Consider the following 17,153-nt stretch of genomic DNA (forward strand, 5'->3'; position numbering starts at 1 on the left):
AAAGTAATGTAAAATAAATTATATACAAGACTATTATTGTCCTCTGTAATTTCTTCATTACAAACTTTGTTGTCGTCATGACTTAGTCGTTGTCATTGTTGTCAGAGTGTGGCGAAATAAGTTTTCGTCATGTATCACGACAAACAATATGTATAGATATAAAACTGAACGGTTCAAATGTTGACGAGTAAATGCATATATGTAACCAGTAATATATGAGTTATGCCCCTTGCTATTTACTGGACATGTCTCCTTTGCAGTTATTTTTGTGTCACCCCAGCCGTTACCGTTCCGTTAGATGAATGTTATTGCACCCTGTGGTGTAAACGTAATTGCTATACCAATCAAGTATTTTGTAGTGTGTTGGTGCTTACAATTTGACCATATCTGTTCTTGCTTTTAGATCTGAAGGTTGCTACTTAAATGATTCGAAGCCATCGCTAAATACAGACACTTTAGTACCAAGTAAGGTTCATCGGCATAGTTTTTTTTAAGGATTATTTAACCGGCCAGTAGATGGAACTTCAAGATTGAAAGGCCATGTTCAAAACATCAAACCAAGTTCAAATCACTCTGAAGACTGTTGTGTCTGACACACCAAATCGTACAGCCAGATTCATTTTGGAGATGTTCGGTCCCAGCTTTGTCAACACTAGAATGAGTTGCTAGAATTTGTTCAATGCACACTTATTAATCGGTGTTATATCTGGCTGAACAAACTTGTATAAAACTTACAGTACTGTTAGGTCTGATAAACTGGAATAGTACGTTACAACTCAAACGCTTGTACACTAGCGATGTTAAATCAAAAGTACATTGATATAATAGGTGACATCGTCTGCGAAAATGTACCCTGTGGTGATATTCAAATCATCGTGAAAAAATGAAAAAGAGATTCGATATTAAAATTAACTTAATACAATGATTAAACTTGAATATGAGATAATTAAAAAAAATCAAAATAACACTTACTAGCCGGTTATTTGGCACACTATTTTGAAAAAAAAAATGAACATGCCTCATTTTCCTCTGCATGACTTATTTTCGGCGATGACCTCACACATAGTTTCCGGTTTGTACACAGAGTAATTTCCACGTTTTCGGGAGTGTTTATGATATTGAACACCCATTATTACTTAAACGCCCCAACGGCACGGCCGCGGTTAAAAAATCAAAATTATAATGCCGTCATGAAACACATGGAACTAAGCATACATGACAAAATAACATATCTGGCATTATTCATTTGAATTTCAGATTTTAATTATTGAATTGTTCGATTGTGTCTAAAATACAATGAAGCTGGCGCAGGAAATGCTATTATCGTTGATTTTGACATTTTTGCTTTTACACCCAATTTGTCAAACCTTCTAAACAATCGTATAAATTTATACATTAATTTCAATAGCTCAATAGTCATCACCTGCAGTAGAATGAAACCAGCCGGAAGGAAAGTTAACTTGGGTGAAGTATTTTGCTGAGTAGATTTGTGAATACAGGTTCAGCAGTCCTTTGTTTGCCTTTTACTGAGAAAGATATTCTAAAGGGTTTTTCAGATCTAAACTTGGGCAAAAGTGCTGGTCCAGATTGGATATTTAATGAATTCTTGATATTCGGTAAATATGTATTATCGTAATCTTTACTAAGACCAATTAACAAACTATCAAACCTTTTTTTCCGGAAAATCTGACTTAGGTTATATAGTTCAAATGAATACTAAGGAGACCGGAAGAGGTTGGGAATTATCGAGGAATCACATTATCAAGTGATGTGAGATATAATATAATATATGTCATGTGTTTTCGTTCCGGATCGAAAAATCCGACCCGAGGGCACCTGCGTTGCCAGGTAACGAGGCTTGCCGAGTTACCGGCTACGCAGCGGGCCCGAGGGTCGGATTTTCGACCCGGAACGGACACACATGATATATATTTTTTCTAGCATACCTTGAAATACACTTTTTTGTGAAAAATGCATAGAAAAGCGCAGTTTTGTAAATTTCAACAAAAAGCACGTGCGATGATGTTAGCTGACGTCATGACGCGCATTAATATGTATTCACTGCATACGTCAAGAAGTTCCTTTAGCATCACGTCTTTTAAGGGGTATTTTGTTTTGAAGGTGTGTTTTTGTAAAGTTAATAGCTATGGAACTCATCTATTGATATCTCATAATTATGGTTACATTAAATGTTAAATAAAAGAAATGAAAAGTATTACGTCACAGCGCGTGACTCATCTGGCATGGGGGGATGCCAGATGGGATTTTCCAGAACGGCTGACGTCACCGGAAATGCCTATCCGGTGTGCTAGAAAATATTATATTCACACATTTATTTAATAGTTGGTTTTCAACGTATGCAGAACATTATCATGAACATATTGAGGCGCAGGCTGATGTTTAGGCAAATATTGGTACCGTTGATAATACTTAAAGTTAAGTTAAACTTTAAATAACCATGTCAGAAATCAAAAGAAACAACTATTGTGTGCCTGTACTGATTTCACGAAAGCGTTTGAATACATAATACGAGATACTTTGTAGTCAAACAATATGGATCAGGACTTAAATACCATCTTTTCTCTATTATAGAATATATGTATAATCACGTATATTTAAAAGTAAAGCACCAAATAAAATAGGTGCAGTGTTCGAAAGTCGTTTATGTGTACGTCTAGGTGAATGTATACCGTCGTTACAGTTTTTTGTTTATTAACGATTTTAAATGTATGTATGTATGTGTTTCTTTAGACCTTGCGGTCAAGGATAACCCGTGAAAGTGCAAGCACTTATTTCCAACGGGGTCCTTTGTTGTTGTTTTTCGCTGAAGGATAGCACGCGGAAGATACATTGGTGGGATACAAGGAAGTCCGGGTGCGATACCCTAGCTCTTTTTCGAAGAGACCCCTTGGTTCTTTTACGTGCTCGGTGTAAAGCACCGATACACGGGATACAACTTTCCTGGGTTAAACAAGTACTGAGTACACCACTTTTCCAAGCACTACCCTTTAAATGCCGAGCGCCAGGAAAGGGATCTACTTGTATCAATTTTTAACGTTTTTTGGTATGACCAGGCCAGGGATCGAACCCACGACCTCTCGCTCCGTAGGCGGATGCTTAACCACTAGGCCACGGAGACGGATTTTATATGTTAAATAAGCCAAATGGGTATACACAGGTTAGAGTCTTTTAACCGTATACAACTACGTTATTGTTATGTTTATGCTAAATAAGCTAATCTTAGTATTTCAGAAACATATAGTCGTAAATTCAAACTAAAAGCCAACAAATATAACACTTACTAATGCATATCATCAAAGCGCTTTTAGGTCAAGCCCATAAGGCAAAACTTACATTAATTCAGTAATATAACACGTAAACAAGATTGGTACTTTTTGATAAATTTATAAGACCTGTTCTTGCAATTTGGTTCAGAAGTTCAGAAGGGGAAATTCAGAGCGATTGTCAATCTGATGGGTACTCTTGTTTTAAAAAAACTAAACATGTTCGAGACACTGGTCTATTTGATTAAGTGTAGTATTGAATTATCAGTATTATTTGATACAGGAATAAAGCCATAAGTATGCCAAATGACACCTTCGTAAGAACTATCTACAAGGTTCAAGCATGCGTCGACCGCACTAGGAGAATACTATTCAACCATAATTTTACTTATGAAACAAATATAAAGAGAAAGTTATTGTTCAAAGTTTCGAAAGTAAGTTATCCACCTCAAGAAAAAAATATTTTATAGAAATATTTTAACCATATCTTTAGTGTGTTAATTTACAAAAAATTACAAGAAATTATTTAATATAATACAGAAAGTTTGTCCAAATTGAAATGCATTAGAAGACGAATTTCATATAGTCATTGAATGCAACCAATATACAAATATTAGAACTATATATACTCGTGTACCACGCTGTTATCATAATTGTCCAAACAAGTATAAACTGTAGACAACCGCCATGGAAATCTTAAATAATAAAAATCATGTGCTATGACAAGGTATTTCCTTGATGTAGAAAATTCAATGATCTTATGTGTTGAAATAAATGTGTGTTCTGTTCTGTTCTATAAATGATCTTGAACCAGTTATATTTGTATAAGTCAACTCATAACTTAAGCACTATCTTTAATTTATCGAATGAACAGCCATTTCATTTTTTGTTTTATTTTGTTAACAATAATACATTGCATTGTTTATAATGGTAAACGATGAAACACTACATCTTCGCAGATTTGAATGTTAACCTTTTAAATAATCTCTGTTTGGATGTATGATTTGCATTTTAATACAAGGGATCGGAAATGTTATAGTTATAGTTCGTGTTTTAATTGAAACTTAATTAACAACCACAAGTGAAATATTGCACGGAAGAACCATCCTGTCACATCTCTATGAGCTATGTTTTGTTTATACTGAATATATCAATTGTGTAGTCAAAAGAAACTGTTTTCCATCTGAATAAGCAAACTATCAATAATCATAAAAACATACAAAAACAAGATGGCCATACTTGCCTAAGAATGGTGAGATTTTCGCTAGAGCCAACGTAGTTTTTTTTTATCTTTTATGTAAGCATTACACAAGAAATATTTATGACGGAGTAAATTATAACCAAAGTCAATACTGAAAAAAAAAACATGGTAAAAGATCTCTACACAGTGCTAATTATAGCCAGGGTGGTATTTTGTTACTAAGACAAAATGTGGTCGTTAAGGAATTTAGTGGTTCCAACAGAGTTCCATGGTAGCTTAAGAATGAACGTCTTATGGTTAAAGAGGAGTAAGCTTTATTTGTGTAAAGTCTTTTTCTATATACATATGGTGGAAACCGTACGACTAACAATGTGAAATCAATTTCATTGTGAGAAATAAAAGTTTAATTGCAATCTCATTTCAAACATTAAAAGTACCTTCAAAACACACACTCCACAATCTTCCATCAGCGGACAAAATTAGTCTGACCCTCAATATAACGTCGATGGTCTGAAGCAACAAATCAACTATACCTGCTTGAAAGATTGGGCAGTTCGTTTAGTTTTTACCATATCGTTTTACCTGACCTCTGTGATTGTAGTTGTCCCATGTCTGCCTTCTCTGAGGAGACGAGCATTTATCATACGAATTAATCAAACGTTTCATGTAGACCAATTCTGCAAACTAGTTACTTTCCAAAAAGTGATAAAACGGGAAAGATAATTTTTTGACGTTTTCAAGATTTCTGTTCCACATTCGGAGTTTGGTACGTTTTTAAAGCACATTAAGTTCTAAAATCCTCTTGAATAGACAATGTTTTACTGCATTTTCTTTTTATTAAGACCACTTCTGTTAAGCTATTTGATAAAAAAAAATGTATTAGTAAAAACGTTTCACCGTTTTTGTTCCGTATAGTTCATTATTCCTTATTCGACTTGTGCGTTATATAGTACTTATAACACGACATCCTGCTGAATTAGACAATGCATTTATGCAAACTATTTGTTTCGACTAATTTCGTAAAAAAATACCAAATAAGACACTTTGAAACTTTGAGATTTTTTCCCAGAATGTTGTTTCTCATTCGGATTTTGGAGCGTTTTTATAACACTTTAAACACTAAAATACACTTGAATAGTCAGTGCATTTCTGCAAATGTTTTTAAAGCACGTTAAGCACTGAAACCATCTTGAATAGACAATGCATTTCTGCACATTTTTTTATGGAGACCACTTCTGCTATGCTATTTGATAAAAAATGTATTAGTAAAATGGTTGAAAATTCACCTTGTCTGTTCCTTATTCGAGTTTGAATAAGGAATAAGGAACTAGTTGCTTATTCCTTATTTCATATATTATGCGATTTAAAGTACTTATAGCATCAAATACCAATGAATTAGACAATGCATTGATGCAAACGTTTTTGTTAAGACCAATGTTGCATGGATATTTTGTCAATAAATGGCAAATAAAACACTTTGAAATTGAGCTTTTTTCCAGAAGTCTGTTCCTTATTAGGATTTTGGAGCGCTTTATGTACTAAAACCATCTTGAATAGACAATGCATTTCTTTAAACTTTTCATGTAGGCCACTTCTGCTAAGTTATTTGATAATAATAATGTATTAATAATAAAGTTGAAAATTTAACATTTTGTTCCTTTTTCGAGTTTTAATAAGGAATAAGAAACCATTTCCTTATTCCTTATTTAAATATAGCGGGTTACAAACTAGTTGAAGTATTCCATCCAGCTACAATAGACATTGCATTTACGCTAACGTTTAGTTAACCAATATTGCATGGATATTTCGTCAAAAAATGGAGACATAAGACACCTTTAAATTGAGATATTTTAACAGAAGTTAATTTTAACCTTTTCAAGATTTCTGTTCCTTATTCGTTGTTCATTGCATTTTAGTGCTAGAATCTTCTTCAATGGACAAGGCATTTCTGTAAACTTTTTATGTAGATCACTTTACTCCATAGTAAATTTGTCAAAAAGTGATCAAAAGGGTACTAAGTTGAATTTTGAACTCTTCAGGAATTCTGTTTCTAATTCGGAAATTGGTGCGTTTTTAAAGCAATTTATGAACTAAAATCCTCTTGATTAGACAATGCATTTCTGCAATTTATTTGTTTTAGATCAATTTTACTATTTTATTAAAACAAAATGTATTTGTAAACAGTTGAAAATTTAGCGTTTCTGTTCCTTATTCGATTTTAAATAAGGAATAAGAAACCAGTTCCTTATATCTTATTCGACTTATAGCGTGTTATTAAGTAGTAAAAGTACTCCATCCAACTAGAATATAGAATGTTTTTACTTCAACCTTTTTGTTTAAATCAATATTGCCTAATATTTCGTCAAACAAATGAAGAAATAGACACCTTGAAATCGATATATTTTACAGAATTCTGTATTCGGACTTTTCGGGTGCGTTTTTAAAGCACTTTAAGCACTAAAACACACTCAAATAAAATGGCATTCTCATTGCCTGTTTGTCTTGACCACTTCTGCATATTAATTTCTTCAAAAAAGTATTAGTAAAAAAGTTAAGAGGTCACCGTTTCCGTTCCTTATTCCTTATTCGCAGTTCTGTTTATTGTTAATCACTTTAAGCCCAAAGTACCGTATAAAAAACAACGCAACCTTTTTATGATGACCAATGTTGCATAGCCAATTGAAAAAGATATGAAGAAATGATAATTTTGATACTTTTATATTGCTGTTCTTATTTTGGTTTGAATGAGAATAAGGAACCAGTTCCATATTAGAATAGGAATAAGGTAAATGGATCAATATATATATGAAAAACTACAGAAACAAGCTCAGTAGCCAAAAGTTTAAACCTAACCCCCCTTAAATGGCACAGGGTAAACGCCGAAGACATCGAATACAAAAACAAACAATCACAAACAAGAAACATGGAAAAACAGCACAATACTCCACAAACAACACAGTACATATATACTATATAAAAACTAGGTGTGTTTATCAAGGATTGTTAGGTACCGCCTTGGAACGGCCAGTAAAATGTAAATTTACTGTGGGTGAAGCCAAGTTCAATGTTCCTTTTTCGAAGATTCCTTTTCTGTCCCTGATTGCATGTCATAAATTGGCGCAGCTTAAGAAAATACTTCTGGTGTATTTTGCAGATACTTTTTTGTCTTTAACGGATGTAAAAGAATAAAGATAATATTGCATATTGCAAGGTAGTTGAACAAGGAATAAAGGATTAGTTCCCTATTCCTTATCATATTTATTTACTATTTTCGTGCATTGTATTATTTCAGAAAGTTGTTTATTTTATGTGAAAAGACGAAGCACATTACAAAGAAATAATTATATGCAATATTACATTTTGAATAAGGAATAAGGCACTAGTTCTTATTCGAAAAAGGAATAAGGAATAAGGAACTAACTTATCGTCCATCCCTATAACACACAATGCAGCACCAAGTTCTTCTCCAACTCTTTAAATTGCTTTTAACAGGAATAAGTGAAGCTCACTACGTTTGCGTAATAGTTTCTTCTTTAATCGTTTACAGACTTTAAATTGGAATGTTCTTAATGAAAATCACATTTAACCATTTTTTATTTATCAAATGAAATTTATAAAAGTATTTTGGGTAAATGAAATTAGCTACTCAAGCCTGTTAAGCTTAAGAACTTTCGAGAAACTGGGGTCGTTCAGGAGAGTGAATGATGGCACGCTTGTGGTCAATACAGCCGTTCAGGTGAGTGAATAATGGCACGCTTGTGGCCAATACAGTCGTTCAAGTGAGTGAATGATGGCACGCTTGTGGCCAATACAGTCGTTCAGGTGAGTGAATGATGGCACGCTTGTGGCCAATACAGTCGTTCAGGTGAGTGAATGATGGCACGCTTGTGGTCAATACAGTCGTTCAGGTGAGTGAATGATGGCACGCTTGTGGTCAATACATTCGTTCAGGTGAGTGAATGATGGCACGCTTGTGGTCAATACTGTCGTTCAGGTGAGTATATGATGGCACGCTTGTGGCCAATGCAGTCGTTCAGGTGAATGAATGATGGCACGCTTGTTGCCAATACAGTCGTTCAGGTGAGTGAATGATGGCACGCTTGTGGCCAATACAGTCGTTCAGGTGAGTGAATGATGGCACGCTTGTGACCAATACAGTCGTTCAGGTGAGTGAATGACGGCACGCTTGTGACCAATACTGTCGTTCAGGTGAGTGAATGATGGCACGCTTGTGACCAATACAGTCGTTTAGGTGAGTTAATGACGGCACGCTTGTGACCAATACAGTCGTTCAGGTGAGTGAATGACGGCACGCTTGTGGCCAATACTGTCGTTCAGGTGAGTGAATGATGGCACGCTTGTGGTCAATACAGTCGTTCAGGTGAGTGAATGATGGCACGCTTGTGGCCAATACAGTCGTTCAGGTGAGTGAATGATGGCACACTGGTGGTCAATACTGTCGTTCAGGTGAGTGAATGATGGCACGCTTGTGGCTAATACAGTCGTTAAGGTAAGTGAATGATGGCACGCTTGTGGCTAATACAGTAGTTAAGGTAAGTGAATGATGGCACACTGGTGGTCAATACTGTCGTTCAGGTGAGTGAATGATGGCACGCTGGTGGCCAATACAGTCGTTCAGGTGAGTGAATGATGGCACGCTTGTGGCTAATACAGTTTTTCAGGTGAGTGAATGATGGCACGCTTGTGGCCAATATAGTCGTTGTTCAGTTGAGTGAATGATGGCACGCTTGTGGCCAATACATTAGTTCAGGTGGGGGAATGATGGCCTGCTTGTGGTCAATACAGTCGTTCAGAAGAGTGAATGATGGCCCGCTTGTGGCTAATACTGTCGTTTAGGTGAGTGAATGATGGCACGCTTGTGGTCAATACAGTCGTTTAGGTGAGTGAATGATGGCACGCTTGTGGTCAATACAGCCGTTCAGGTGAGTGAGTGACGGCACGCTGGTGGCCAATACAGTCGTTCAGGTGAGTGAATGATGGCACGCTTGTGGCCATTACTGTCAGTCAGGTGGGTGAATGATGGCACGCTTGTGGCCAATACTGTCGTTCAGGTGAGTGAATGATGGCACGCTTGTGGCCAATACAGTCGTTCAGGTGAGTGAATGATGGCCCGCTTGAGGTCAATACAGTCGTTCAGGTGAGTGAATGATGGCACGCTTGTGGTCACTACTGTCGTTCAGGTGAGTGAATGATGGTACGCTGGTGGCCAATACAGTCGTTCATGTGAGTGAATGATGGCACGCTTGTGGTCAATACATTTGTTCAGGTGAGTGAATGATGGCACGCTTGTGGCCAATACAGTCGTTCAGGTGAGTGAATGATGGCACGCTTGTGGTCAATACAGTCGTTCAGGTGAGTGAATGATGGCACGCTTGTGGCCAATACAGTCGTTCATGTGAGTGAATGATGACACGCTTGTGGCCAATACAGTCGATCAGGTGAGTGAATGATGGCACGTTTGTGGCCAATTAAGTCATTCAGGAGAGTGAATGATGGCACGCTTATGGTCAATACAGTCGTTCAGGTGAGTGAATGATGGCACGCTTGTGGCCAGCACAGTCGTTCAGGTGAGTGAATGATGGCACGCTGGTGGTCAATACAGTCATTGAGGTGAGTGAATGATGGTACGCTGGTGGCCAATACAGTCGTTCAGGTGAGTGAATGATGGCACGCTTGTGGCCAATACAGTCGTTCAGGTGAGCGAATGATGGCACGCTTGTGACCAATACAGTCGTTCAGGAGAGTGAATGATGGCACGCTGGTGGCCAAAACGATCGTTTAGGTGATTGAATGACGGCACGCTTGTGGTCAATATTGTCGTTCAGGTGAGTGAATGATGGCACGCTTGTGACCAATACAGTCGTTTAAGTGAGTGAATGATGGCGCGCTGGTGACCAATACAGTCGTTCAGGTGACTGAATGATGGCACGCTGGTGGCCAAAACAGTCGTTCAGGTGAGTGAATGATGGCACGCTTGTGTGCAATACTGTCGTTCAGGTGAGTGAATGATGGCACGCTTGTGGCCAATACTGTCGTTCAGGTGAGTGAATGATGGCACGCTTGTGGTCAATACTGTTGTTCAGGTGAGTGAATGATGGCACGCTGGTGGCCAATACTGTCGTTCGGGTGAGTGAATGATGGCACACTGGTGGCCAATACAATCGTTCGGGTGAGTCAATGATGGCACGCTTGTGGTCAATACTGTCGTTCGCGTGAGTGAATGATGGCCCGCTTGTGGTCAATACTGTCGTTCAGGTGAGTGAATGATGGCACGCTTGTGTGCAATACTGTCGTTTAGGTGAGTGAATGATGGCACGCTTGTGACCAATACAGTCGTTCAGGAGAGTGAATGATGGCACGCTGGTGGCCAAAACGATTGTTTAGGTGATTGAATGACGGCACGCTTGTGGTCAATATTGTCGTTCAGGTGAGTGAATGATGGCACGCTTGTGACCAATACAGTCGTTTAAGTGAGTGAATGATGGCGCGCTGGTGACCAATACAGTCGTTCAGGTGACTGAATGATGGCACGCTGGTGGCCAAAACAGTCGTTCAGGTGAGTGAATGATGGCACGCTTGTGTGCAATACTGTCGTTCAGGTGAGTGAATGATGGCACGCTTGTGGCCAATACTGTCGTTCAGGTGAGTGAATGATGGCACGCTTGTGGTCAATACTGTTGTTCAGGTGAGTGAATGATGGCACGCTGGTGGCCAATACTGTCGTTCGGGTGAGTGAATGATGGCACACTGGTGGCCAATACAATCGTTCGGGTGAGTCAATGATGGCACGCTTGTGGTCAATACTGTCGTTCGCGTGAGTGAATGATGGCCCGCTTGTGGTCAATACTGTCGTTCAGGTGAGTAAATGATGGCACGCTTGTGGTCAATACCGTCGTTCAGGTTAGTGAATGATGGCACGTTTGTGGTCAATACAGTCGTTCAGGTGAGTGAATGATGGTACGCTGGTGGCCAATACAGTCGTTCATGTGAGTGAATGATGGCACGCTTGTGGCCAATACAGTCGTTCAGGTGAGTGAATGATGGCCCGCTTGTGGTCAATACAGTCGTTCAGGTGAGTGAATGATGGCACGTTTGTGGCCAATACAGTCGTTCAGGTGAGTGAATGATGGCACGCTTGTGGCCAATACAGTCGTTCATGTGAGTGAATGATGGCAATCTTGTGGCCAATACAGTCGTTCAGGTGAGTGAATGATGGCACGCTTGTGGCCAATATAGTCGTTGTTTAGGTGAGTGAATGATGGCACGCTTGTGGCCAATACATTCGTTCAGGTGAGTGAATGATGGCCCGCTTGTGGTCAATACAGTCGTTCAGGTGAGTGAATGATGGCCCGCTTGTGGCCAATACTGTCGTTCAGGTGAGTGAATGATGGCACGCTTGTGGCCAATACAGTCGTTCAGGTGAGTGAATGATGGCCCGCTTGTGGCCAATACAGTCGTTCAGGTGAGTGAATGATGCACGCTTGTGGTCAATACAGTCGTTAAGGTAAGTGAATGACGGCACGTTGGTGGCCAATACAGTCGTTCAGGAGAGTGAATGATGGCACGCTTGTGGCCATTACTGTCGTTCAGTTGAGTGAATGATTGCACGCTTGTGGCCAATACTGTCGTTCAGTTGAGTGAATGATGCCACGCTTGTGGTCAATACTGTTGTTCAGGTGAGTGAATGATAGCACGATGGTGGCCAATACAGTCGTTCGGGTGAGTGAATGATGGCCCGCTTGTGGCCAATACAGTCATTCGGGTGAGTGAATGATGGCCCGCTTGTGGTCAATACTGTTGTTCGGGTGAGTGAATGATGGCACGCTTGTGGTCAATACTGTCGTTCGGGTGAATGAATGATGGCACGCTTGTGGCCAATAATGTCGTTCAAGTGAGTGAATGATAGCACGCTTTTCGCCAATACAGTCGTTCAGGTGAGTGAATGATGGCACGCTTGTGGCCAATACAGTCGTTCAGGTGAGTAAATGATGGCACGCTGGTGGCCAATACAGTCGTTCAGGCGACTGAATGATGGCCCGCTTGTGGCCAATACAGTCGTTCAGGTGAGTGAATGATGGCCCGCTTGTGGTCAATACTGTCGATCAGGTAAGTGAATGACGGCACGCTGGTGGCCAATACAGTCGTTCAGGTGAGTGAATGACGGCACGCTTGTGGCCAATACAGTCGTTCAGGTGAGTGAATGATGGCACGCTTGTGGCCAATACTGTCGTTCGGGTGAGTGAATGATGGCCCGCTTGTTGTCAATACTGTTGTTCGGGTGAGTTAATGATGGCACGGTTGTGGCCAATACAGTCATTCGGATGAGTGAATGATGGCACGCTTGTGGTCAATACTGTTGTTCAGGTGAGTGAATGATAGCACGATGGTGGCCAATACAGTCGTTCGGGTGAGTGAATGATGGCCCGCTTGTGGCCAATACAGTCATTCGGGTGAGTGAATGATGGCCCGCTTGTGGTCAATACTGTTGTTCGGGTGAGTGAATGATGGCACGCTTGTGGTCAATACTGTCGTTCGGGTGAATGAATGATGGCACGCTTGTGGCCAATAATGTCGTTCAAGTGAGTGAATGATAGCACGCTTTTCGCCAATACAGTCGTTCAGGTGAGTGAATGATGGCACGCTTGTGGCCAATACAGTCGTTCAGGTGAGTAAATGATGGCACGCTGGTGGCCAATACAGTCGTTCAGGCGACTGAATGATGGCCCGCTTGTGGCCAATACAGTCGTTCAGGTGAGTGAATGATGGCCCGCTTGTGGTCAATACTGTCGATCAGGTAAGTGAATGACGGCACGCTGGTGGCCAATACAGTCGTTCAGGTGAGTGAATGACGGCACGCTTGTGGCCAATACAGTCGTTCAGGTGAGTGAATGATGGCACGCTTGTGGCCAATACTGTCGTTCGGGTGAGTGAATGATGGCCCGCTTGTTGTCAATACTGTTGTTCGGGTGAGTTAATGATGGCACGGTTGTGGCCAATACAGTCATTCGGATGAGTGAATGATGGCACGCTTGTGGTCAATACAGTCGTTCAGGTGAGTGAATGATGGCACGTTGGTGGCCAATACAGTCGTTTAGGTGAGTCAATGATGGTACGCTTGTGGTCAATACAGTCGTTCAGGTGAGTGAATGACGGCACGCTGGTGGCCAATACAGTCGTTTAGGTAAGTGAATGATGGCACACTGGTGGCCAATATAGTCGTTCGGGTGAGTGAATGACGGCACTCTTGTGGTCAATACAGTCGTTCAGGTGAGTGAATGACGACACGCTGGTGGCCAAAACAGTCGTTCAGGTGAGTGAATGATGGCACGCTTGTGGGCAATACTGTCGTTCAGTTGAGTGAATGATGGCACGCTTGTGGCCAATACTGTCGTTCAGGTGAGTGAATGATGGCACGCTTGTGGTCAATACTGTTGTTCAGGTGAGTGAATGATGGCACGCTTGTGGTTAATACTGTCGTTCAGGTGAGTGAATGATGGCACGCTTGTGGCCAATACAGTCGTTCAGGTGAGTGAATGATGGCCCGCTTGTGGTCAATACAGCCGTTCAGGTGAGTGAATGATGGCACGCTCGTGGGCAATACTGTCGTTCAGGTGAGTGAAAGAAGGCACGCTTGTGGCCAATACTGTCGTTCAGGTGAGTGAATGATGGCACGCTTGTGGTCAATACTGTTATTCAGGTGAGTGAATGATGGCACGCTTGTGGTCAATACTGTCGTTCGGGTGAGTGAATGATGGCACGCTTGTGGCCAATACAGTCGTTCAGGTGAGTGAATGATGGCCCGCTTGTGGTCAATACAGCCGTTCAGGTGAGTGAATGATGGCACGTTTGTGGTCAATACAGTCGTTCAGGTGAGTGAATGATGGTACGCTGGTGGCCAAAACAGTCGTTCATGTGAGTGAATGATGGCACGCTTGTGGCCAATACAGTCGTTCAGGTGAGTGAATGATGGCACGCTTGTGGCCAATATAGTCGTTGTTCAGGTGAGTGAATGATGGCACGCTTGTGACCAATACAGTCGTTCAGGTGAGTGAATGACGGCACGCTTGTGGCCAATACTGTCGTTCAGGTGAGTGAATGATGGCACGCTTGTGACCAATACAGTCGTCAGGTGAGTGGATGACGGCATGCTTGTGACCAATACAGTCGTTCAGGTGAGTGAATGATGGCACGCTTGTGGCCAATACTGTCGTTCAGGTGAGTGAATGATGGCACGCTTGTGGCCAATAAAGTCGTTCAGGTGAGTGAATGATGGCACGCTTGTGGCCAATGCAGTCGTTCAGGTGAGTGAATGATGGCACGCTTGTGGTGAATACAGTTGTTTAGGTGAGTGAATGACGGCACGCTTGTGACCAATATTGTCGTTCAGGTGAGTGAATGATGGCACGCTTGTGGTCAATATTGTCGTTCAGGTGAGTGAATGATGGCACGCTTGTGACCATTACTGTCGTTCAGGTGCGTGAATGATGGCACGGTTGTGTTCAATACAGTCGTTCAGGTGAGTGAATGATGGCCCGCTTGTGGCCAATACAGTCTTTCAGGTGAATGAATGATGGCCCGCTTGTGGCTAATATAGTCGTTCAGGTGAGTGAATGATGGCCTGCTTGTGGCTAATACAGTCGTTCAGGTGAGTGATGATGGCTCGCTTGTGGTCAATACTGTCGTTCGGGTGAGTGAATGATGGCACTCTTGTGGTCAATACAGTCGTTCAGGTGAGTGAATGACGGCACGCTTGTGGCCAATACTGTCGTTCAAGTGAGTGAATGATGGCACGCTTGTGGCCAATAAAGTCGTTCAGGTGAGTGAATGATGGCACGCTTGTGGCCAATGCAGTCGTTCAGGTGAGTGAATGATGGCACGCTTGTGGTGAATACAGTTGTTTAGGTGAGTGAATGACGGCACGCTTGTGACCAATATTGTCGTTCAGGTGAGTGAATGATGGCACGCTTGTGGTCAATATTGTCGTTCAGGTGAGTGAATGATGGCACGCTTGTGACCATTACTGTCGTTCAGGTGCGTGAATGATGGCACGGTTGTGTTCAATACAGTCGTTCAGGTGAGTGAATGATGGCCCGCTTGTGGCCAATACAGTCTTTCAGGTGAATGAATGATGGCCCGCTTGTGGCCAATATAGTCGTTCAGGTGAGTGAATGATGGCCCGCTTGTGGCTAATACAGTCGTTCAGGTGAGTGAATGATGGCTCGCTTGTGGTCAATACTGTCGTTCGGGTGAGTGAATGATGGCACTCTTGTGGTCAATACAGTCGTTCAGGTGAGTGAATGACGGCACGCTTGTGACCAATACTGTCGTTCAGGTGAGTGAATGATGGCACGCTTGTGACCAATACAGTCGTTCAGGTGAGTGGATGACGGCACGCTTGTGACCAATACAGTCGTTCAGGTGAGTGAATGACGGCACGCTTGTGGCCAAAACAGACGTTCAGGTGAGTGAATGATGGCACGTTGGTGGCCAATGCAGTCGTTCAGGTGACTGAATGATGGCACGCTGGTGGCCAATACAGTCGGTCAGGTGGGTGAATGATGGCACGCTTTTGGCCAATACAGTCGTTCAGGTAAGTGAATGATGGCACGCTTGTGGCCAATACAGTCGTTCAGGTGAGTGAATGATGGCACGCTAGTGGCCATTACAGTCGTTCAGGTGAGTGAATGATGGCACGCTTGTGGCCAATACTGTCGTTCAGGTGAGTGAATGATGGCACGCTTGTGGCCAATACAGTCGTTCAGGTGAGTGAATGATGGCACGCTTGTGACCAATACTGTCGTTCAGGTGAGTGAATGATGGCACGGTTGTGGTCAATACTGTCGTTCAGGTGAATGAATGATGGCCCGCTTGTGGCCAATACAGTCGTTCAGGTGAATGAATGATGGCCCACTTGTGGCTAATACAGTCGTTCAGGTGAGTGAATGATGGCCCGCTTGTGGCTAATACAGTCGTTCAGGTGAGTGAATGATGGCACGCTGGTTGTCAATACAGTCGTTCAGGTGTGTGAATGATGGAACGCTTGTGGCCAATACAATCGTTCAGGTGAGTGAATGATGGCACGCTTGTGGCCAATACATACGTTCAGGTGAGTGAATGATGGAACGCTTGTGGCTAATACAGTCGTTCAGGTGAGTGAATGATGGAACGCTTGTGGCTAATACAGTCGTTCAGGTGAGTGAATGATGGCACGCTTGTGGCTAATACAGTCGTTCAGGTGAGTGAATGATGGCACGCTTGTGGCCAATACAGTCGTTCAGGTGAGTGAATGATGGCACGCTTGTGGCTAATACAGTCGTTCAGGTGAGTGAATGATGGCACGCTTGTTGCCAATACAGTCGTTTGTTTTGTCGATCTTTTTTATGTCATTGTTCTGGTTATATCTTACTTTGTTTCATAGTTTTCTTTTTAGTTTGACATGTTCTGTATTTCGTTAATATCGAATGTTCGTTATCTAGAAGTATATCATGAGGTCTAAACGACTTCGACATAACTAGTGTCGGATGTACTTGGAAAAAACTACAACAGCAAAATAAAACGATTATAACATGCAATTTTCTGTTCGAATTTGGAATCGATTATAATTATTTTCCAAAATGTTTACATTCCATCATGTTTATACTTTTCAA

Source organism: Mya arenaria, chromosome 10 (genome assembly GCF_026914265.1).
Source record: "Mya arenaria isolate MELC-2E11 chromosome 10, ASM2691426v1".
Lineage (NCBI taxonomy): Eukaryota > Metazoa > Mollusca > Bivalvia > Myida > Myidae > Mya > Mya arenaria.